Below are 23,052 nucleotides of genomic sequence, written 5' to 3'. Positions count from 1 at the left end.
ATTCACCCACGACACCCGCAGCACATGTCCCCACACGTCTTGAGCGACCTGTAGTACTCGTAGTGTCAGTATTGTCACCATCCACCGCTACCTTTGTCCTTCCTGACCCATTGGCGCCGGCCCGACCTGCTAACCCAACCACGTGTGAGGAGGAGGAGGAGGAGGAGGTGGCTAAGGGTACAGGAGGAGGATGTATGCGAGGCGCTAACGAGATGTCAACATGAGGATTTACATAGCGGCGTGTCGCTGTGCCGCCGGGCCTCCAGGAGTCAATAAGCCGCCGTACCGCCCTGCCGCTTATGACAAACGCCGCTGCTCTCGCCTCCTTAGCCCTCGTGTTGTGTCTTCCCCCGCTGCCAGGATTAGGACGCAAGCTTACCTGTGATCCTTACCTGCCGTCACTTGTAGAAGAGTTGTTTTGCTTCCCCGACGCCTGCCATGCATCACGTCGCCTTCACAGCTTGTTGCCTTTCATTAGTGTTACAAAGGGAATTTTAAGCTTTGCTCGTATCGATTACATTGTTACTAAATGTTCTGTCAACGCTTTACTTTGAGTGTTATCCCTCTCAGTACCATGCCACGTTTTCATATTTAATTCTGCTTACTATTTGGTGATTTTATACAGCTTCAGAAACTTATGTTGGGATTAAAATAGTGAAGACTTTGGCTATTAATCATCTTACCTCCATAGACCCTTCCTAATGCAAATAAAATCGTCTAATCACACCCAATAATCAAGGTAAAAATTCGTCTCAGTATTGAAGAGGTTAAGTTGAAGAGATGTGATTTACTTAAGTTCTCACAAGACTATTTTTTCAAGGTAAAAGTTTCTAATGGATTTTGCTAAAGATAAGTTAAACTACTTATACTACACCTCCTTTATGGAAGAGGGGAATCTGGCCAAGGGCAAAAAAAAAAAAAAAAAAACGCCCGCTTCATTGTCAGCTCCCTATAAGATTACTCGACTAACCCTTTGCTGTTAAAAGTCACCCTTCACAAATCTTAGTCTGAGTTTACACAAGACCATTCTATCAACCAAACCATAAAAAGGTTAAGATTATATTTCACTCAAGAAAAATTAAACTCTTTATACTATATTTCTACTAATTATTTTATCAACCCTTTGCTTTGAGTGTAACCTTTCAAACAGGTAATCGAAATTTGCACAAGGTAATTTATTAAAGAGAGAGCCAAGAATACATCAGTGCTAAGATATCTCAACCAGCCAAGTTCTGTTACTCCGCCAAGCTCCCTCACGCTGGCACGGTCGCGGACAGAGGCGGCATCAAGGAGCGTGTGTTACTGTGACTGTACGCGCGTGTGGGGTTCAGTTAGCCGACGCTGGAAACTGAAAGCCGGACTGGCAGATCCTTTAGGGTGTGAGAGTGTGTGGGTGGATGAAAGCGACACGGGTAGGGTTGGAGTCGGAGCGAGAAATAGAAAAAATTAAAATAGAAAAATAAATTGAAAAGAAAAGAGATTAAAAACAACGAAAAGCCACGAAAAGTCAAACGTAACCAGACAGCCATTGAGAAAAAAAGATGAAACGTTCTGCCTTATGTCACGAGTCTGAAACCCGAACCTCTGTCATTTGAAGCAAGCCTCCGTAGAGTACAGGAATGCCCAGGTGCTCAGTGTCAGGTGAGGAATTCAGGGTAGAGGTTGTGGTAAGTAATACAGACACACTAAGTAATTAACGTCCCATACACTACCGCTGCTATCTCTCTCTCTCTCTCTCTCTCTCTCTCTCTCTCTCTCTCTCTCTCCAATGGTTATTTATTTCCTGGCGTCGCTCGTAACAGGAATGACGTAAAGATGTGGTGCCGATTATTGCTCATGTCAGTTTCCATGTGTTTTTTTTTTCTTTCGTTTTCGTCTTTTTTTTTTTCTTTCTTTCATCTGACACGTGTTTACAAATAGTGAGACTGGAATTTGATCCTTATTTTTTTCCCTTGCCAAATTACCTGGTTTATTTTCATCTATTAGTTGATGTTAGCTTATTCATCAAAGTGGGACGGTTTCCACTATAGAACAACAATAACAACAACACCAACAGAAGCAGTAACATGAAGAGGAACAAGAGCAACACACTCGCTCATTTCCTATCCACTATAGAATAACAACAACAACAACACCAACACCAACAGAAGCATTGATATGAAGAGCAACAAGAGAAAAACACGTACTGATTTCCTATCCACTATAGAATAACAATAACAACAACACCAACAGCAACAAAACCAGTGATATAAAGAGGAACAAAAGCAACACACTTACTCATTTCCTATCCACAATAGAATAACAATAACAACAACACCAACACCAACAGAAGCAGTGATATGAAGAGCAACAAGAGCAAAATACGCACTCACTTTCTTGCTCCTTTGCAACATTAGTACAGGGGCCGTCGTGGTACAGTGGAACCATGCGTGCTTTGGGGTCCGAGAGGTCTCTAAGTGCACGGGTTCGAATCCTGTCCACGGTCCGAGTGTAGGTTGGGCTTCCTCACTCGGGCTAACGGTTTCCTAGCGGGTGGGCTTTGAGATAGGAGGCACCCCAAAAAGTATCCCCTTTAGCCCATAAATTCCCGTGAAATACCCACAGTGGTATAAATTAAAATAAAAAAGCAAAACCAGAGCAACTAGCAGCGACATTAGCACCAGTAGTAACAATAGCGATACTAATAACAACGACAGTAGAAACGCTTTGATAAGAGGAGGACGAGAAGGAAAGAGAAATGAGGAACAGAAAATAATGAAACAAACAAAGGAAGGAAGGGAAAAAAAAAAAAAAAGGCAGCAACATACAAGACAAAAACAGCGCCATAATAATGAGAAGAGGACGAAAAGGAAAGAGAAACGAGGAACAGAAAATAAAGAAAAAAAGAGGAAAAGAGGAGAAAATACAGTTGGGGCATACAAAACAACAACAATAACAACAGACATACATACATATACATACATACATACACATACATACATACATACATACAGCCACCTGGACAAGCAGAAAACCAATACCATGTCAAGCAACACTACCTCGAAATATTACGTGACAGAGAGAGAGAGAGAGAGATTTTTCTTTTCCTTTTTTTAACCTTTTTTTTTCTACCTCCGTCCGCTGGTGGAACTGATATAGCGAGCGGCGATCCCTACCAGGCGTCAGGTGTCACGGCTTCGGTTCAATGACTCGAGCTGTGCGTTGCTTCCTGCCTGACACCAAGTTAAGGCCGCCACTGCTGTCCGTCTGTCCGTCTGTCTAACCTAACCTAACTGTAAAGGAAAGGGGAAGGGATGGAAGGGAAGCGGAAAAAGGGAAGGGGTGGAAAGGAAGGAAGAAGAGAAAGGGGAAGTAGTGGAAGGGAAGGAGAAAGGGTGAAAGGGAAGGGTTGAATGGAATGGGAAAGGGTGGAAGAGGAGAGGATAATCTAATCTAACTGTTCTCTCTCTCTCTCTCTCTCTCTCTCTCTCTCTCTCTCTCTCTCTCTCTCTCTCTCTCTCTCTCTCTCTTCTGCCTCTGTCTGTCTGTTTTTTCTGTCTGTCTGTCTGTTTGTCTGTCCTGGTACTGGTATCCTTCTACTGTCCCCCTGTCTCTCTCTCTCTCTCTCTCTCTCTCTCTCTCTCTCTCTCTCTCTCTCTCTCTCTCTCTCTCTCTCTCTCTCTCTCTCTGTCTCTGTTTCTCTGTCTGTCTGTCTGTTCTGTCTCTCTCTCTCTCTCTCTCTCTCTCTCTCTCTCTCTCTCTCTCTCTCCGCTGATCGCTTTGATACCTCCAGTGATTGCAACGTAAGCGGGTAGCCACACTCAAAGCCAGGATGTGGATATGTCATCATCATCATCATCACACACACACACACACACACACACACACACACACACACACACACACACACACACACACACACACACACACACGGACACACGGATACAAGCAGACACGCACGCACTCACGCACACACAGGTACACGCGGTCCAGTGATGTCATTAGTGAGGTGCATCATACATGGTTTGGTCGGAAATTAAGTTCCTTTCATGTACTTTCCGATCATGACTCGTGTATCTATTTATTTTTTCATGGGCGTAGGTGTGTTTATTATGGGGTGGATTTTTGTGTTTTTGTGTGTGCGGTTTTTTTTTTTTTTTTTCTTTTTCGTGTTGTTTTGATATTTTAACCTTTGTCTGCTATAACGAGTCTTGTTTTTTATTTTATACCATGTGGGCTTTTCACGGGAATTTCTGGGCTAAAGGGGGTACTTTTTGGGGCACCTCCTATCTGAAAGCCTACCCGCTAGGAAACCGTTACCCCGAGTGAGGAAGCCCAACCTACACTCGGACCGTGGACAGGATTCGAACCCATGCGCTTGGAGACCCCTCGGACCCCAAAGCACGCATGGTTCCACATGAATAAAGCTGAACAGTTCTAATAGAAGTGAAATATATCATTACTTGTACCTTTCCCCACACTATTTCTTTAATCTCGTGTGATATTTGCGTTAATTCACCGATATTTTAACCCACTGACTGCTATATTGAGTCTTGTTGTCTGGGTAAACCCGAACAATTCTAATAGACGTGAAATATCGTTGCTTGTACCTTCTCCACACTACTTCTTCAATGTCCTGTCGATATGTTAACCCATTGACTACTGCAGGTCTTGTCTGAGTAAACCTGAACAGTTGTAATGAGAGTTAAGTGTGTCTGGAATTGGGAGTAAGCGCAAGGGGGTGTAGCTCAGTGGTAGAGCGTTCGCTTTGCATGTGAAAGGCCCCGGGTTCGATCCCCGGCACCTCCACCACCAGCAGGGGATGTAGCTCAAGTGGTAGAGCGCTCGCTTAGCATGTGAGAGGTACGGGGATCGATACCCCGCATCTCCAGGAACACTTTTGCTGGTTTTATTTTAATTTAATTTTATGGTCTATATTTTCGATTTTTGTAATTTTTCTATTTTTTTTCTATGTATTTTATATGTTATTTTATTGCTTTTATATTATGTGTTGTTTTATTTCGTTTATCTATTCAATTTGTTTTTTCGAGTTTTCTTTTCATCTGTTTTTTTTTCATGTTATTTTATTTTATTTTTTGTATTCTCCTTTATTTAATTTTATGTATTTATTTATTCATTCTTCTTAAATGGATTGGTACGATTCGGTAGTGGTGGCGGTGGTGGCGGTGGTGGCGGTAGCGGTGGTTCATTAAAACTTGCCTTACCTCCTTACCTTCTTAGGCAAGTCAAGATGTCAACAACACAATTGATCCCTTCCCCATCAGTGTGGCCTTTAAAAGTCACTCTCTTCACTTGCGCCACGACGGTATGTCAAGATAAAGGGGAACCAGCAACACTTAACCCCTTCAGTAATGGGACACTTTTTTACCGTGAGATTTTGTGTACGAATAGACCATTTTATTGACATTAGGAAGTGTCTATTGAGGTTAAAAGATTAATGGCCACAGTCTTCACTATTTTAATGCCTTCAATACTGGGACACTTTTTTTGCCTTGAGATTTTATGTACGATTAAAACATTTTATTGACATTAGGAAGTGTCTATTGAGGTTAAAAGATTAATGGCCACAGTCTTCACTATTTTAATCTCCCATATGAGTTTCTGAAGCTGTATAAAATCATCAAATAGTAAGTAGAATGAATAGGGAAACGCGTCATGGTACTGAAGAGGTTTTATTACTTACTTGCCTAATGTGACTCAAAATGATCAACAAAAACCAACAACTCGTCATAAAAACACCTAATTTTCTGTCCTTCCTTAATATGATCGTTAGTTAAGGACTGAGTTGCACATTTCACTCAGTCCATCAGCTTTAGTAATGAAATCTCTCTCTCTCTCTCTCTCTCTCTCTCTCTCTCTCTCAAGTAAGGTGGTACAACGTAAATAGTACTGGAAAGCCACAGGAAAGGTACGAGTATTTGACCTCAATATACTAATTGAAGTATACCGAAGGAACGTTAAAAAGAGGAAGAGAGAGAGCGAGGGAGAGGGAGAGGGAGAGGGGGAGAGAGAGAGACACTATAGGCCCCTCCAGGGATGAGTTAAGGGGGAGAGGGACGCGTTATCCTGAAATACTGCACGCAAACTTCTCTCTTTAATCTCTGTGTTCGTTTTTCATCCTTCTCCTGCAACAAAACTTGGAGACTGAATAAATCCCGGAGCCCTCACTAGACCAGACCGACAGACCAGACCACGCCAGACTAGACCAGACTAGACCACTGACTCATTCATTCACTCACAGGAACATTGACTGAAGGTTGCAGAGGGTTATTCATTCACTCACTAATTCATTCATTCATTCACTCACTCACTCACTCACTCACTCACTCACTCACTCACCCATTCCACCAGTCAATTAGTATGTCAGTCAGTTAATCAGGCAATCACAAGGTCAGCCAGTCAGCAAGTCAATCAATCAATCAAACAGTTAATAATTCACCTTATCAGTCAGTTATTTAATTAGCCAGTCGACAATTAAAGGCTTCTCTTGCATTTTAAACTGAATAAGAGAGAAATAAAGTGTCAGGAATAAACTTTTTGGTCATGAGCTTAAAGAAGGACAACAGAAGAGCAATGGTTGGCTACAGAGAGTTGTAGTGAAAGGTGACAGGTGAGCAGAGGCCAGTTTTAATTAGCCAGAGGTCAGGTGAGGTCATTATAGCTGAGTAAATTCTCTTTCAGTTCTGCCATGGTGGAATTTCTTCTTTGTTTTTTGTCTCCTGTGTGTGTGTGTGTGTGTGTGTGGGTGTGAGTGTGTGTGTGTGCTTATCTTCCTCAGTTATTCTTATTTGTCATGATTCTTTGTCCTCCTCCTCCTCCTCCTCCTCCTCCTCCTCCTCCTCCTCCTCCTCCTCCTCCTCCTCATCCTCATCCTCCTCCAGCATTATTCACTTTCTTTCCACATTCCGTCAGTTTCCTTCTCTTCCTCCGTCAATATTTTTCCGTCCCCTGCTTTATGTCTTACCTTGGCGCACCTGGCGACTTGTTTGCCCTCTGTGGCCTCGTCTTGTTTTCTTCCTCATGCTTGCCTTCGTCCGGGAGAGAAATAGGAAAGAGAGGAATAATCAAGTGTAGTAGCAGTAGTAGTAGTAGTAGTAGTAGTAGTAGTAGCAGTAGTAGTAGCAGTAGTAGTAGTAGTAGTAGTAGTTGTTGTTGTTGTTGTTGTAGTAGTTCCAAGGCAATTGTCCCTAAATTTTGGCTAATTCTTTAGTAATCTTTAAGGGAACCAGCGTTTCAAGTGGGCATTATTTTTTTTATTTTTTTGTTCCCCTTGGCTGGTTTCTCTCTTGTATTAAAAAGTAGTAGTAGTAGTAGTAGTAGTAGTAGTAGTAGTAGTAGTAGTAGTAGTAGTAGTAGTAGTAGTAGTAGTAGTAGTAGTAGTAGTAGTAGTAGTAGTAGTAGTAGTAGTAGTAGTAGTAGTAGTAGTAGTAGTAGTAGTAGTAGTAGTAGTAGTAGTAGTAAGAATAATAGTAATAGTTCTATTTGCTCTCTTACAAATTGGCAACTGTTTTTCTTTTTTTCCAGTTCAAATAGCAATTCCAAGAAATATTTTTCGTGGTTTTGTATCCTGAGAGACTGCTGGCACAGAGAGAGAGAGAGAGAGAGAGAGAGAGAGAGAGAGAGAGAGAGAGAGAGAGAGAGAGAGAGAAAGAGAATTTACTTTGCTAAGGTGACTCGATTTTCTTTTTTTTTTTGGCCGCATTTCTTTCTTATACGTTCAGAATAATTTGTTTTTATGACTAAATATGTAGAGTTTCCATATTCTCTCTCTCTCTCTCTCTCTCTCTCTCTCTCTCATACGGTAATAACAGAGTACACAAGAGCTACACAGTCACCTGGCTAGCTAAACACACATAGAGGCGAGGCGGGAGCAGTGCGTCACATTACCGGGATTTATTGGCGTGTTAGTGCGCCTTATGGATGACAGGGCGCGGCTGAGGGCACCAAGAAGCCAGGCATTAGTCAGGCTTAAGTCCCTTGCCCTTCACTGCACTAGACGTGGATACTAATTCAAAGCAGCTTACTCCTCTCTCACTTCATCTTTCTTAACACACACACACACACACACACACACACATACACAGCAGCCGCCTTACATATATGCATTAATCTTCTGACCTCCATAGACCTTTCCTAATGTCAATAAAATGGTCTAATCGTACACAAATCCCAAGGTAAAAATACTCGGCCGTCTTCTTATATTCCCTTCCCTTTACCTATACACACACACACACACACTCGCACACACACACAGCTGATATCATTACCTGTGTTTCGTGTACATAGGTGGCTGTGCAAGTGAAAGGTGGGTTGATGCTTGTGGAGAATTTAATAGTAGGTGGAATAGCCGCTGATTTCTTATATTCCCTTCCCTTTACATACTCACACTCGCACACACACTCATACAAACAGCCGACATCATTACCTGTGTTTCGTGTACATAGGTGGCAGTGGAGGTGATATGTGGGTTGATGATGCTGGAAGATTTAACCCTTTCAGTACATGACATGTACGAAGGCTCAAGGACGAGGGTAAGGAGCAGTGTGGGAGCAACAGAGGAGTTCTGTGTGAGAGTGGGCCTGCACCAGGGATCTTCTCTGAGCCCATATCTGTTCAACCTACTCATGGATGACAGTATTCAAAATATAAAGGAGGAGGCACCGTGGACTATGTTGTTCGCGGATGACATCGTCTTGGTGGATGAAAGTAGAGATGGTGTGGAGAGAAAGTTGGAGAGATGGCGACGAGCATTGGAGGAGAGAGGTTTGAGAATTAGCAGGAGAAGACGGAGTATCTGAATTTTAATGGTCGACAGGAGAGTGAAGTATGGATGCAAGATATGAAGTTAAAGGGTGTGAAGGAGTTCAGATACTTGGGCTCTCATATATCAGCGGACGGCAACCTGGATGGAGAGATCATTCACCGTATCCAATCGGGCTGGAAGAATTGGAAAAGAACAACTGGAGTGCTCTGTGACCGAAAAATTAGTGCAAGAGTAAAGGGAAAAGTGTTCAAATCGGTGGTTAGACCTGCCATGTTATATGGTGCGGAGACGTGGCCAATAAAGAAAGCACAGGAGAATAAGTTGGAGGTTGCTGAGATGAGAATGTTAAGGTGGATGCTTGGGGTGACAAGGAGGGATAAAGTGAGAAACAATTTTATAAGAGGAACAGCCAAAGTAACGGAGGTGACAAAGAAAGTACAAGAAAGGAGAATGCGATGGTTCGGTCATATCAAAAGGCGAGAAGAAGGATATGTCGGCAGAAGGATATTGGATATGGAAGTGGAGGGAAGAAGACGACGTGGCAGGCCAAAGAAAAGATGGAAGGATCGTATTGGAGAGGACCTGAGGGAGAGAGGATTGAGTGGAGAGGAGTTTGGGGACAGAGCCTTGTGGAGAAGACTAGTGAGGAACAGCGACCCCATATGAACATGGGAGCAGCTGCAGAAGAAGAGAGTACCATGACGCGTTTCCATATTAGTTTTGCTTACTATTTAGCTATTTTATACAGCTTCAGAAACTTATATTGGGATTAGAATAGTGAATACTCCGTGCATTAATCTTCTGACCCCCATAGAGTCTTCCTAATGTCTAATCGTACACAAACCTCAAGATAAAAATGCGTCTCACTACTGAATGAGTTAATAGCGGTGGAGATTTTCTTTTCTTATGTTTTTTTTTATTATAAGTATTTACGCTGGTTTTTTTCATGTTAATTCTCTCTTTGAGGTATGAAAATTGTCGCAGTATTTATATTTTCACCCAAAAGGGAGATAACACCCTCCTTAAGATGCCCTAAAAAAAACATGCCAAGCTGTCTTAAAATCCCCTCGGAGATAATAAATTTGTTTAAAGGGAGTATTTTTCGTGTATTTCCATTAGACTCTTGTACGTTTCCTTGTGTCTTTTATAAATATGTATGTAAACTCTCTCTCTCTCTCTCTCTCTCTCTCTCTCTCTCTCTCTCTCTCTCTCTCTCTCTCTCTCTCTCTCTCTCTCTCTCTCTCTCTCTCTCTCTCTCTCTCTCTCTCTCTCTCTCTCTCTCTCTCTCTCTCTCTCTAAGTTTGTTTCTCCACCTCACAAGTATTCCATTACGTTAAAACTTTCCCAAATACCCTTATGATAAGCTGGATCAGATTGCGTTAGGTTAGGAAAGGGTATTGTCTCTTTAAAGTAGATCAGAATAGGTCATGTTAGGTTATGTAAGTAGGGTTAGGTAGAGGAGGGTAAGGTAAGATGATATAGGGTTAAATAGGGTAGACTGAAACCGTGTTGGGTATTGGTCCTACGTAGAAGAGAAGGGAATAGATTGACTTGGGATTAATTGAAGCCAAGTGGAATTGGATCAGGTTACATTAATTAGGTTTGCTAGATGTATAGGAAAATGCCTTTATTCTTTCGTGAAGCTTTTCTAAGAGAGCAATTTTCGAGGATGAAGTCATATGGGTAGAACTAATTTTCAAACACACACACACACACACACACACACACACACACACACACACACACACACACACACACACACACACACACACACACACACACACACACACACACACACACACAACCTACCACTGGAAACGAGTCTGTGTGTGTGTGTGTGTGTGTGTGTGTGTGTGTGTGTGTGTGTGTGTGTGTGTAGAGGTCAAACTGAAGGTATCTGTCAAGGCGGGAATAAGTTAATTAAGGCAGGGCAATCCTCTGAGACTGTACTGTGCTGCCGGAGTCTTTTACCATCAGTGTTATGTTCTCTCAGGAGGAAGAGAGAGAGAGAGAGAGAGAGAGAGAGAGAGAGAGAGAGAGAGAGAGAGAGGGTAAACTATGAAGACTAGGGCGACTCACACTAGTACAGAGATTAATAAAAAAGTATGTTAGAAAAAAATGTAGAGACAAACAAACGATTTATATGATGTGATTCAAGTTTAGAATAAAAAATCCAATTACTAAAGGATTTCTGTTCCTACACACACACACACACACACACACACACACACACACACACACACACACACACACACACACACACACACACACACACACACACACACACACACACACACACACACACACACACACACACACACACACACACACACACACACACACACACACACACACAGGGGTGACCCAGAAACACAACCAAAAATCAAGGCGTATAGAAACCTACAGGGTTCTCAACCTGGGGTACGCGTACCCCAGGGTACGTGAGAGGAATTTTGGGGTACGTGGCGGGTTTCTCAAAATGCTTCAGTTTTAAATAGCAGCAAATTCGTTTGTAGTATACAATGTGTCCTTCACTAGAACCAGGACACGTTAACAACGTTAACAAGGAAACTCTTGAGTTATATCACTTGAGAGGAAGCTCTCTTGGATTACAGTTGCCACACAACCTTGCAAACCTATAATATTTGCTCCGATTTCTTATCTTATATGTTATTCACACACACAGTGACTTATTTATCACTGTTACTAGTTACAAGTTGCAACTAGCTGCAAGCAACACTAGTTCACTGCCATAATGATCGAAAATTGTCTGATATAGTTTCTTTTGGTAAATGCATTGCATGTTAGTCACATATAGTGTCTCCCTGTGAGGTACCAGTTCCTATCGACACTACCTCATAGAAACATACTAATATTAATTAAAAATTGTGTCTGCTCCACATATATAACACAATTTAAACTTAATAAACTAAGTCAATAAACCATGCATTTATTGTTACCCTTCCTGACGCTGCATTGTGGGTAAGGGTACGTGATAAATACTGAAAGACTTCGAGGGGTACATCACATTAAAAGGTTGAGAAGAAGAAGAATTAACCTGTGCAGAAGCGAGGTGAAATGTGTGTTAAGGTTCCGTGCTGTCTTCAAGTCTCTAGAAATGAAAGATCTTGGTACACCAGACAATTATGTTTTGCTCTATATTATGATGTCAGTCGTATAAACTCAAGTAACTATAAAGAAATACCATGGTAGAATAAGAACAGAAAAATACTGGTAGGAGTAAAACCCTGGCAAATCAATAGATACATCATAATACAGTGTTTAGAGACGATTACTCTGTACCGCGAGACGATACTGACTCTCTCCTGCGAACACTGAAATTGTGACAGTTTGGGTCCTCTCCTATTGATATTAATCAAAGTATTGCGATTTATTCACAATAGTAATATATTACACTCCGACGGAACACGGGCCTAATGTGTTTGAGATGTGGCATTTTGTTTTAGTACATTTCGCTCTATATAGCGACTGTTTAGGACTAAAAAACTGTAGCTTCAGGTAGATATTCAATAATGTTATCTATCGATTTTCAGTCTTAAAGTAGGGAAAATTACGAATATTGATGCATTTCTTTTATAGTCCTCCTTGCTTCTCGAAAAGGTGCACGAATTTAGAAAAGGTTGAAGAACACTAAACTGTACCCTGAAAAAAAATACAGTAAAAAAGATAAGATAAAAATGACCAACATCTCTATTATTATGGAAGCTAATAATAATAATACCAAGACTAATTAAGTAATTCAGAGATAACGAAACGAACGACGATCACGAGAGCTTCCACGATAACAGTGTGTACGATAAGATTTGATTCCAGATTCCTCGATAGCGCTCCGAGTTTCCAAGATAACAATGGCATTCCAGTTTCCTCGATAGCGATGCAAGTTTCCAAAATGACGATGCCTTTCCATGATAAAGATGCCCTTCCAGTTTCCAAGATAATAATGCGAGTTTCCACGATCAAGATGCAATTCCAGTTTCCACGGGAACGATGCGGGTTTCCACGATGTCGATGCGGTTCCAGTCCTCACGATGCGATTTCAAGACACAATATTGAAGTCCACTTGCCTACACAGGTACTGGGACGAACCCTTTCACCCCGTAAGGATCCACCCAACACCCTTGAGTGCGAGTAAAGTGACGCTGCCACCTTCCTGCGCTGCAATTGAAGTCCACTTGCCTACACAGGTACTGGGATGAACCCTTTCACCCCGTAAGGATCCACCCACACCCTTAGGTGCGAGGAGAGTGGCGCTGCCACCTCACTGCGACGCAATTGAAGTTCACTTGCCTACACAGGTACTGGGGCGAACCCTTTCACCCCGTAAGAGTTCACCCCAGACCCGTGAGTGCGAGGAGAGTGACGCTGCCACCTTACTGCGCCTCACACGGGTAGCCATGAGCATAACCCGCCACACTCCACTCCCCAAACACTGTCAGTGAGTCCTTTTCACCCCGTAAAGGACCACTGGTACGGTCAGTGCCTGGCTCATGGCGCACAGCGTGCCCTCGTTCATGGCGAGTTGTTCAGCCCGATGTCATTATAAGCAGAGGTCCTGTACACACCACTCACCACCAGACTCTATGCAAGGAGCCCTTATCACCCCTTAAAGGCCCCTCACGGCATCATCTGATGGACGGTAGACACGGCACCCTGCTTAAGGCGACGCCTTGCCTAGTATGAGGCGCTGCAAGTTGACAACAATCAGTGAGCTTGAAGCCGCGAAGGAAAATGAGTCCACGCTAACAATGGGATTCCACGACAGGTTGCGATTCCAGTGTCCACGGTACAGATGTGTTTGTTGAGGATAACGATCCGTTTATCGAGGCTAACGGTGCGGCGATGGCGATGGCGAAACGATCCAAAGTATTATTACCTACACAGGTACTGGGACGAAACTTTTACCCAGAAAGGGTCAACCCCAGTCCCGTGGTTATGAGAGCAGTGACGATGCAACCTTGCAATGCCTCACACAGGTCGCCATGAGCAATGACCCGCCACACACCACTCCCCAAACGCTGTCATGAAGTGAGTCCTTTTACCTAACCTAACCTAACCTAACCTAACCTAACCTAACCTAACCTAACCTAACCTAACGTAAAGGACCCCTGGTACTGTCAGTGCCTGGCTCATGGCACATAGCGTGCCCTCGTTCATGGCGAGTTGTTCAGCCCGGTGTCATTATAAGCAGAGGTCCCGTACACACCACTCACCATCATATTCTATGCAAGGAGCCCTTATCACCCCTTTAGGGCCCCTCACGGCACCATCCGGTGAGTGGTAGACATTGATCTCTTGCTTATGGCGACCCTTGCCTAGTGTGATGCGCTGCAAGTGGACGACTAGTAGTGAAGCTTGAGGCCACCAAGGAAAAGCAGGACCTGCAGCCAGTTCCCTGCCTTGGGCCCCAGGCCGGACCCGACGGCCACCTCCTTCCCCCGTGCGGCGCCCAAGGCCGTCACGGCCCTCAAACATCTTTAGGCCGAAAGTTCTCAATCGTCGTTTTAATTTTGATTCGAATATAAAATCGTCGATGGTAAATGAAAAATAGCTTTGGTGTGAAAGTGTGCAAGAGTTAGCTGATTAATGAAACAAGGTGAGGCAGCTTTGCTCCGGAGTATTTAGTGTACTTTGCATGTTGCTGCCGTGAATGTGTACGTGTTTGTAGGTAACTGGATAGAAACAGTAGACCAATGGTAGTTGTGTAGCTATTGGGGAACTTTTGAAAATTAGTTAAGCTTCTGGATAGAGTGGATGAGTGCACACAGGTTTGCGTGTCTTATACATAAACTGCCACTTGTAAACATAAATTTTTCTATTTCATGCTCTTAGAAAAAAGCAAACTTAGTTTTCTTTATTTCCTGATCACAATGACGTATAAATATCAATGTTCCAATCATAAGGAAACACTAGGAGAGGACCCAAACTCCCGTTGAAGTTGCCAGATTCAACAGATATCGTAATATTTCACAGAAAAGATGGTCAACTGCATATCGTATATTTTTGGATATTCTTTTGTCACGTAAGGAGATATCAAGATAGGTAAAGTATTTCTAAACATGTATCTACGACAAAAAACGCTATAATAGTAGAGTTAGGTTATAACTATGCATTGTGTTTTTTTATATACCATCTTGCTCTATTCCTGGGACAAAGATTACTTCTTCCTCAATTGATAGCTCGAAGTTAGTATGATATTTTCTTTCCTTCTAGGTTAGTAAGTAGACTACAAGACACCATGAACCTATGAAGCCCCGTAAATGAGATTATTTTCATAACTTAGAAATCAAAGTCTGATAATGAGATTGTCTATTGCCAACCAAACCGTTCTGCATAGACGTCTTCAGCGTCATAGAGACCTAATGATGTTAGCTCATGGACAGTGGCCATCCTGACAGCGCGAAACCACAGGGGGTTCATAAGAAGATTTCCAGGGGTACTTAGATGGCTGATCTAATAAAATCCTTTGCAGTGCCATTGCATATTGAGTTCCATGTTCCATGTGACAATACTGAGGGGTACTGGTAGATGGTCTTATAACTCAGGGGTTCTTAACGATAAAAGCAAAGGTTGAGAACCCTGTAGAGGAGGAAAAGGAGGGAGGAGGAAAAAAGGATAAGCACTCTATACCTGGGAGGTCGTAAGGGGGGGTGGGGGGAGCGGGGGGAAATTTTTAGAAGCTTGACAAAAGAGATGAGTGAAATGTGCTGAGATGAGGAAGATAGGAAGAGAGGATGCGATTGTCACGTCTATTTTTGTCTTTTTCTGGAATTCAAAACGCAAAAAAATATATATACAACTCTCTTTTTTTTCTCTCTCTCTCTCTCTCTCTCTCTCTCTCTCTCTCTCTCTCTCTCTCTCTCTCTCTCTTTCCTTATTTTCTTTGCTAACTTCACCCATTTCCCATTTTCTTTTCTCCGTTTTCCCTCACTTGCTTCTTCTATTCTTGTCTCATTATTACTCTCTTCCCCTTTGTTGTTTTCCTCCTTCTCTTTCTCTTCATGGCCACTTTTTATTTTTTTCCTCTTCTCTAATTCCTCCTTGTGTGTCCTGCTATTTTCTCTCGCCTCGTTCTCGCCCTCGTCATATTTTTTCCTTCTGTTTCCTTTTCTCTTTTCGCTTCCACGTTTCCTCTCCTTTTGCTCTTGTTCCTTCGTTTTTCTATTTTTTATTAATTGTTCTCTCTGTTAGTTTTTTTTTTCTTTTCTGTTTCTATTTGTCTGTCTCTGTATCTCTCTCTCTCTCTCTCTCTCTCTCTCTCTCTCTCTCTCTCTCTCTCTCTCTCTCTCTCTCTCTCTCTCTCTCTCTCTCTCTCTTCCACCTTCCCCTCTTCCTCCTTTTCCTCCTCAAAACGTGGTTCTCTACATCTATTACGTTTACTCCTCCCTCCCTCCCTCCCTCCCCCCGTGCTCTTCGTCCTCCTCCTCTCTCTCTCTCTCTCTCTCTCTCTCTCTCTCTTCCTTCATTTGAACCTTCTCGCTTCCCTCTACGCTTCGGCTTCCCTCACCTCCTCCTTACCTTCCTTTCCTGTTTACTCTTCGTGTCTCTAATTTGAACCCTTGTCACATCTCCATTTTGACTCTCTATTTGCGTGATTAAGGGCGCTCTAAGGAATTGGCACGTGTGAAAGAGAGACAGACAGACAGACAGACAGACAGAGAGAGACAGAAAGAGAAAGAGAAAAATATAATAAAAAGAACGGTTATTAAAAAAAACGAAGGAACAAGAGCAAAAGGAGAGGAAAGTGGAAGCGAAAAGAGAAAAGGAAAGAGAAGGAAAAAATATGACGAGGCGAGAGAAAATAGCAAGACACACAAGGAGGAATTAGAGAAGAGAGGAAAAAAAAAAAAAAATGGCTATGAGGAGAAAGAGAAGGAGGAAAACAACAAAGGGGAAGAGAGTAAATGAGACAAGAATAGAAGAAGCAAGTGAGGAAAACGGAGAAAAGAAAATGGGAAATGGGTGAAGTTAGCAAAGAAAATAAGGTTTGAGAGAGAGAGAGAGAGAGAGAGAGAGAGTGTGTGTGTGTGTGTGTGTGTGTGTGTGTTTAAGGTACAAGGAAGTTAGTGGAAAGTTAGTGTTTTGCCAAATTTTGCGAGATCAAGACTTTTTTTTCCACTCGATCTTAGGAGAGGGATGCACGTGGCGGATTTTCGTAGGTAATCAAGCACGGACACACGCACGGACGAACGGACGGGTGGACGCAATGCATGTGTACTGAATCGCACTGCTTTTGATGGGCGAATGTTGCGTGTTGCGTGTTGCGTGTTGTGTGTTGTGTGTTGTGTGTTGGTATGGATGGCTTGGCTGGATGAAGTAAGCAGTCTTTGTTTGTTCTCATAATCTGGTCTTCAAATTCACAGTTTTTTAATTACAGGGAGATAGATTAGGTTAGGTTAGGTGTGGTGAGGTTAGTTTAGGTTAGGTGAGGTGAGATGAGGTGAGGTGAGGTTAGGTTAGGTTAGGTTAGGTGTGGTGAGGTTAGGTTAGGTTACGTTAGGTTTGATGAAGTAGGCAGTTGATGTTTGTTCTCATAACCTGGTCTTCCAAATGAGCTGCTTATTTGCCAGGACGGTCGTGGCATTACTGGGAGATAAAAAGCTTGGTTATGTTTGATTAGGTTACGTTAGGTTAGGTTAAGTTACGTTAGATTAAGTTAGGTGTGTTCTCATTACCTAGTCTTCCAAATTAACAGCTTATTACTTTCCAGGACGGCCGCGGCATTACAGGAATTTAAAATAGATTAAGTTAGGTTGGGTTAATCAATCCCAACATAAATTTCTAAAGCTGTATAAAAGCACCACATAGCAAGCAGAATTAATATGAAAACTTGTCATGGTACGGAAGAGGTTGAATAAGAAGACCCACCGCGATGTACTAACAATGCACATCTTTTACGTACATTTTTAGCGAGAGTGATAAGAGAAAAACATTTCCCATATATAGAATTGTTTTTGTACACCGGTAAACGTTCACACATCAAAGCCATCACGCGTATAATAACCACTCACACAAAATATGACACCGCAATATTCCAAACCTACCTTACAAAATAGAAAAAAAAAAATTATGATGGTAACCTGTGAAATACATTAAAATCTTTATGACTCCATCACCAATATTTACCGGGAAAAATCAACCTCAATACTGAATCGCTGTGAATGTTTTCCTGACCACAACGCAAATGTCTGTTCGTCTCTTCCCTGTGGCGACGTAAATGAATGCACGAGTTGGTAATGTTTATAGTGTTAGTTGCCTTGGAAAACTCAATACCTGGAGCTTAGTTAGTATTAATTTCCTAAGCACACGTGTCTTCTCACAACACAAATGTCTGTTCTGCTCTTCCCTGTGGCGATGTAAATGAATGAGCGAGTTGGCAATGTTACCGTGTAGTTGTCATGGGAGACTCAATACCTGGTGATTAGTACTTTCCTAAGCATACGTATCTTCTCACAACGCAAATTTCTCTTCCTCTCTTCCCTGTGGTCATCTGAATGAATGCGCAAGTTGGTAATTTTATCGTATTGTTGTCGTGGAAAACTCAATATTTTGTGCCCATAAATAATTTCCTAAGCAGACGTGTCTTCTCACAACGCAAATGTCTATTCTGCTCTTCCCTGTGGCGATGTAAATGAATGGGCAAGTTGGTAATGTTTATCGTGTAGTTGTCATGGAAACGCAATACCTGGTGACGGTTATTAATTTCCTAAGCACACGTGTCTTCTTTTTTGTAATAGGGGAAAGCTGGCCAAGGACAACAAAAAAAAAAAAATCTTTATCATGAAATCTCAATAAGTGGTGCTGATTAATAGCTTCCTAAGCACACGTATCTTTTTTATGTAAGAGGGTGAAGCTGGCTAAGGGCAACAATAAATTTTAAAAAGGCACATTTAGTTGTCTTGGAAAGCTCAATACCTGGTGTTTAGTATTAATTTCCTAAGCACACGTGTCTTCTCACAACGCAAATATCTGTTCGTCTCTTCCCTGTGGCGACGTAAATGAATGAGTGAGTTGGCAATGTTATCGTATTGTTGTCGTGGAAAACTCAATACCTGGTGCTTAGTATTAATTTCCGAAGCACACGTGTCTTCTCACAACGCAAATATCTGTTCGTCTCTTCCCTGTGGCGATGCAAATGAATGCGCGAGTTGGTAATGTTTATCATGTTGTGGTCAAGGGGAAATGCAATACCTGGTGCTTAGTATTAATTTCCGAAGCACACGTGTCTTCTCACAACGCAAATATCTGTTCGTCTCTTCCCCGTGGCGATGCAAATGAATGCGCGAGTTGGTAATGTTTATCATGTTGTGGTCAAGGGGAAATGCAATACCTGATGCTTAGTATTAATTTCCTAAGCACACGTGTTTCCAAAACCAACAAAAAATAATAAAAAAAAAGTTCACTTAGTTGCCAGTCCCCTTGCAGGTCAGAAAGAATTAACCGAAAGAAACTGATAAATGTCTCTGTTCTTCTCTTCCCTTTGGCAATGAAGATAAATGACCTACTTGGCAACATTTATCGTATATCTTCCATGAATATTTTCCTTTGTTTATGTAAAAGGGAAAAACTGGAGAAAGACAACAAAAAGAGTAAACAAAAATACCCACTTAGCTGCCTTTTCTAACCGCCGGTATGTTGCATCTCTTACTATCTTCTACTGCTATTTTCATTGTTTACTACATGCCTCCCCTCCTCCTGCTACCTCGCTGCACAAGGCTTTCTTTTTCTTCTCACTCCTATTCTATCCAGCTCTCTAATACAAGAGTTAACCAGTACTCTCAATCATTCATACCTTTCTTTAGTAAACTCTGGAACTCCCTGCCTGCTTCTGTATTTCTATCTTCTTATGACTTGACTTCTTTTAAGAGCGAGGTTTCAACACATTTATCCCTTTCTTTCGACTGATTCTGTTGACCTGTAAGGAGACTGGCAATTAAATGAGCCTTTTTTTTTTTTTTTGTCGCTCTTGGCCAGTTTTTCCTTTGATATCATAAAAGGTCCGAGAGAATTAACCAAATGTAAATGAGGAAGTTGGCAGTATCTAGTCGTATATTTACCATGAATATTTCCCTAACCACACGTGTCTGTCCCTCCCTCTCTTCCCTTTGGCAATGCAGATGAATGAGGGAGTTGGTCATTTAGAGCAGAAACAGACCACATTAAGCCACCCCAGCTTGCCTTAATGTCCCCTCCGGCCTGCATGGGGTTCTCAGCTCCCCGCCCCGTGCATCTGGCAAGGCGGCGTGATGTGTTCAGCTTTTCAGGGTTGATTAGCAGATGATGGAAGTCTCGTCGCCGCTGTTTGAGGTCTGTACATTCACACACCAGCGACACCATCGACATCTTACACTCCTTTTTTTCTCTCTTTTTATGTTGGTGTGTTTCGTGATTACTCGCTTATTGGTCTTATAATAGTTTGCCTCTTTTCTTTGTTTTTTCTTTCTTTTTTTCCTGTTTTTTTCTCTTTCTTAGCCTGCTACATCATTTATTTTTATTTTTTTAAGTTGTTGGGTGTGTTTGGTGATTACTGGTTCATTGGTCTTATAATTTGCATATTTTCCTTGCTTTTTTTTCTCTTTTCCTTGTTTTTTTCTCTTTTTCCTAACCTGTTACGCCATTTTTTTTTTTTTTTTATTATGGGGTGTGTTTGGTGATTACTGGTTTGATGGTCTTACTATAATTTGCCTCTTTTCCTTAATCTTTTATTTTTTTCCTGTTTTTTTTTTTCTATCTTTCTTAGCCTGTTACATCATTTTTTTTTTTTTAAAGTTATTGGGGTGTGTTTGGTGATTACTCATTTGCTGGTCTTATTATATCTTCCTCTTTTCCTTGCTCTTTTTTTTCTTTTTCCTCTTTTTTTTTTCCTTTTTTCAAATTGTAACTCATTTTTTCAATTTGTTTGGATCTGTTTGGTGATTACTCGTTTGCTGGTCTTCCTGTATCTGTTTCTTTTTCCTTTGCTCTTTTTTTTCCTTTTCCTTGTCTCTTTTTTTCATTTCCATAATCTTTCAGCTTCCTTAATTTCCATTCATCTCGTTCTCGTTCTTATCCACATCCATTTTACTTTCATTTATCTTCTTTTTCCTCTTATTTCGTATTTTATTCCGTTTTTTTTTTTTTATTCTTTTCTTCCCTTGTCCTTCTTTTTTTGGTTTCCCTGCTCTGTCTCCTCTCCTCGTCTTCGTTCTCTTTATCCCTCTCCATTTTCCTCTCATCATCTTTCCCGGAGACCTCATGGGAAGAGACTCGTAGATACGGAAAATCTGGAGATACAGTAAAAAAGGGTTTCCATGTACTAAATTTCTGAAGATACAACGAAAAGAAACAGACTCATATATACAAAATCTGGAGATGCACAGTAAAAAAGGGCTTTCATGTTCCAAAACTCTGAAGATACAACGAAAAAAACACTCATATATATAACAGTTCAGAGAGAGAGAGAGAGAGAGAGAGAGAGGTGGAGGAGCGAAGGAAAGAGAGAGACTGATGTTGTATTTAAACTTCGTAATCCAAGTTACACTGAGAGAGAGAGAGAGAGAAGGGGAGAGGGAGAGGGAGAGAGGGAAGAGGGAGAGCAGAAGTGGTGAGAGGAAGTGTCCAGGCGTCACCTGTTACCTTCCTGGACCATTAGTTCTCTCACAAGTTCCTCTCCCTTTTCTCCCTTTCGCTTTCCTTCCTTTCCGTCATCACTCACCCTTCCCCACCACCACCACTACCACCACCACCACCACTACTACGCCTCCTGTTCCGTCCCATCCCTTTAATATTTCATTCATCTTGCCAGCCTCGCCTCATTCCTCACGTGATCTACGCACAGTGTTTAAAAATTTGTTCCCCGTGAAAATACTCCAAGCTTGGTTCACCGCGCGGGGCCGGGGCGTCTAAAATGTTTTCTTTAAGGCAACGGGATGGAGGAGGGGGGGCGAGGAGGAGGAGGAGAAGGTGGTACAGGAGAGTTAGGGGAGGAGGAGGGACAGGAGGGTTAGGGGAGGAGGAGGAGGAGGAGGAGGAGGCTGGGTGAAGGAAAGGCGAAGGAAGATGAAAAGGAAGAGCAAGAGGAGAAAGGAAAGAGGAAGAAGAGAAGAGAGGAGGAAGTTTCCCGTTCGTCAGCCGGACAGACTCCAATACACACACACACACACACACACACACACACACACACACACACACACACACACACACACACAGGAAATGCTTTACCGAGTCGAGGCTTCACCACAAAAGGGCTTGGATCCTTTGCTAAACAGGCCAATGCATAAAATTCCACATTTGCAGAACTTTTTTTTTCATCCTCAACATCTGTCGGCTCGTGACCAGACTCCCTCCCGAGGCTGCTGCACTAAACCACCAACTGACGGGAAAAAAAAGTAGCCCTGACTCTTTCCTGGTAACGTATGTTGTTGTTTATACATTACTCTCAGTTACATTATACATATTGGCGGTCCCTTGCAGCATAGTGAGGGCTTTCAGACTTCAGGGTGTGTATCTATGTATGTATATCTTCTTTTCTATTTTCTTCTTCGTCTCTTTCTTTGTCTGTATACATACATTATACATATTGGCGGTCCCTTGTAGCATAGTGAGGGCTTTCAGACTTCAGGGTGTGTATCTATGTATGTATATCTTCTTTTCTATTTTTTTCTTCGTCTCTTTCTTTGTCTGTATACATACATTATACATATTGGCGGTCCCTTGTAGCATAGTGAGAGCTTTCAGAGTTTAGGATGTGTATCTATGTATGTATTTCTTCTTTTTCCATTTGTTTTCACCTTTTTCTTTGACTTTTTACATATGAATGAGTTTAGGATGTGTGTCTATGTATGTATTTATTCTTCTTTTCTGTTTCCTTCGCCTCTTCCTTTAACCCCTTCAGTACTGCGATGCATTTTTACTGCCATTTTACTGACATTAGGAAGGGTCTATGGAGGTCAGAAGATTAATGGCCAGTCTTCACTATTTTAACCCCTTCAGTACTGGGACGCATTTTTTCCTTGTTTTGTGTACTATTATATGATTTTATACACATTTGGAAGGGTGCATGGAGGTCAGAAGATTAACGTCCAGAGTCTTCACTATTTTAATCCCCCACCTGAGTTTCTGACAGCGGAGTGAGTATGGGAACACGTCAAGATACAGAAGAGGTTAGTGGTGTTTTAGTGTATATATGTATAGTATTTTGCATATCTTTCCCCGCTGGTTTCTCGTCCTTTCTCTCGTTGCCATTTCAGGGAGCGGTATTATGAGTGGCTGAAGAGGCATTATGAGTGGTC

General features: G+C 42.0%; 2 non-coding genes across 2 annotated transcripts; both read left to right on the top strand.

The window, feature by feature from the left end:
- The first annotated feature begins 4,716 nt into the window (after positions 1 to 4,716).
- On the top strand, positions 4,717 to 4,788 carry Trnaa-ugc. Its single transcript has one exon. It is a non-coding gene; the product is annotated as a tRNA-Ala (tRNA).
- Positions 4,789 to 4,797: 9 nt separating this feature from the next.
- On the top strand, positions 4,798 to 4,870 carry Trnaa-agc. The gene has a single exon. It is a non-coding gene; the product is annotated as a tRNA-Ala (tRNA).
- The last annotated feature ends 18,182 nt before the right edge of the window (positions 4,871 to 23,052 follow it).

The sequence above is a fragment of the Portunus trituberculatus genome, chromosome 49, assembly GCF_017591435.1.
Source record: "Portunus trituberculatus isolate SZX2019 chromosome 49, ASM1759143v1, whole genome shotgun sequence".
Taxonomy (NCBI): Eukaryota; Metazoa; Arthropoda; class Malacostraca; order Decapoda; family Portunidae; genus Portunus; species Portunus trituberculatus.
Note: the sequence above shows the minus strand (reverse complement) of the source record. Positions and strands in the feature narration are given on the sequence as shown.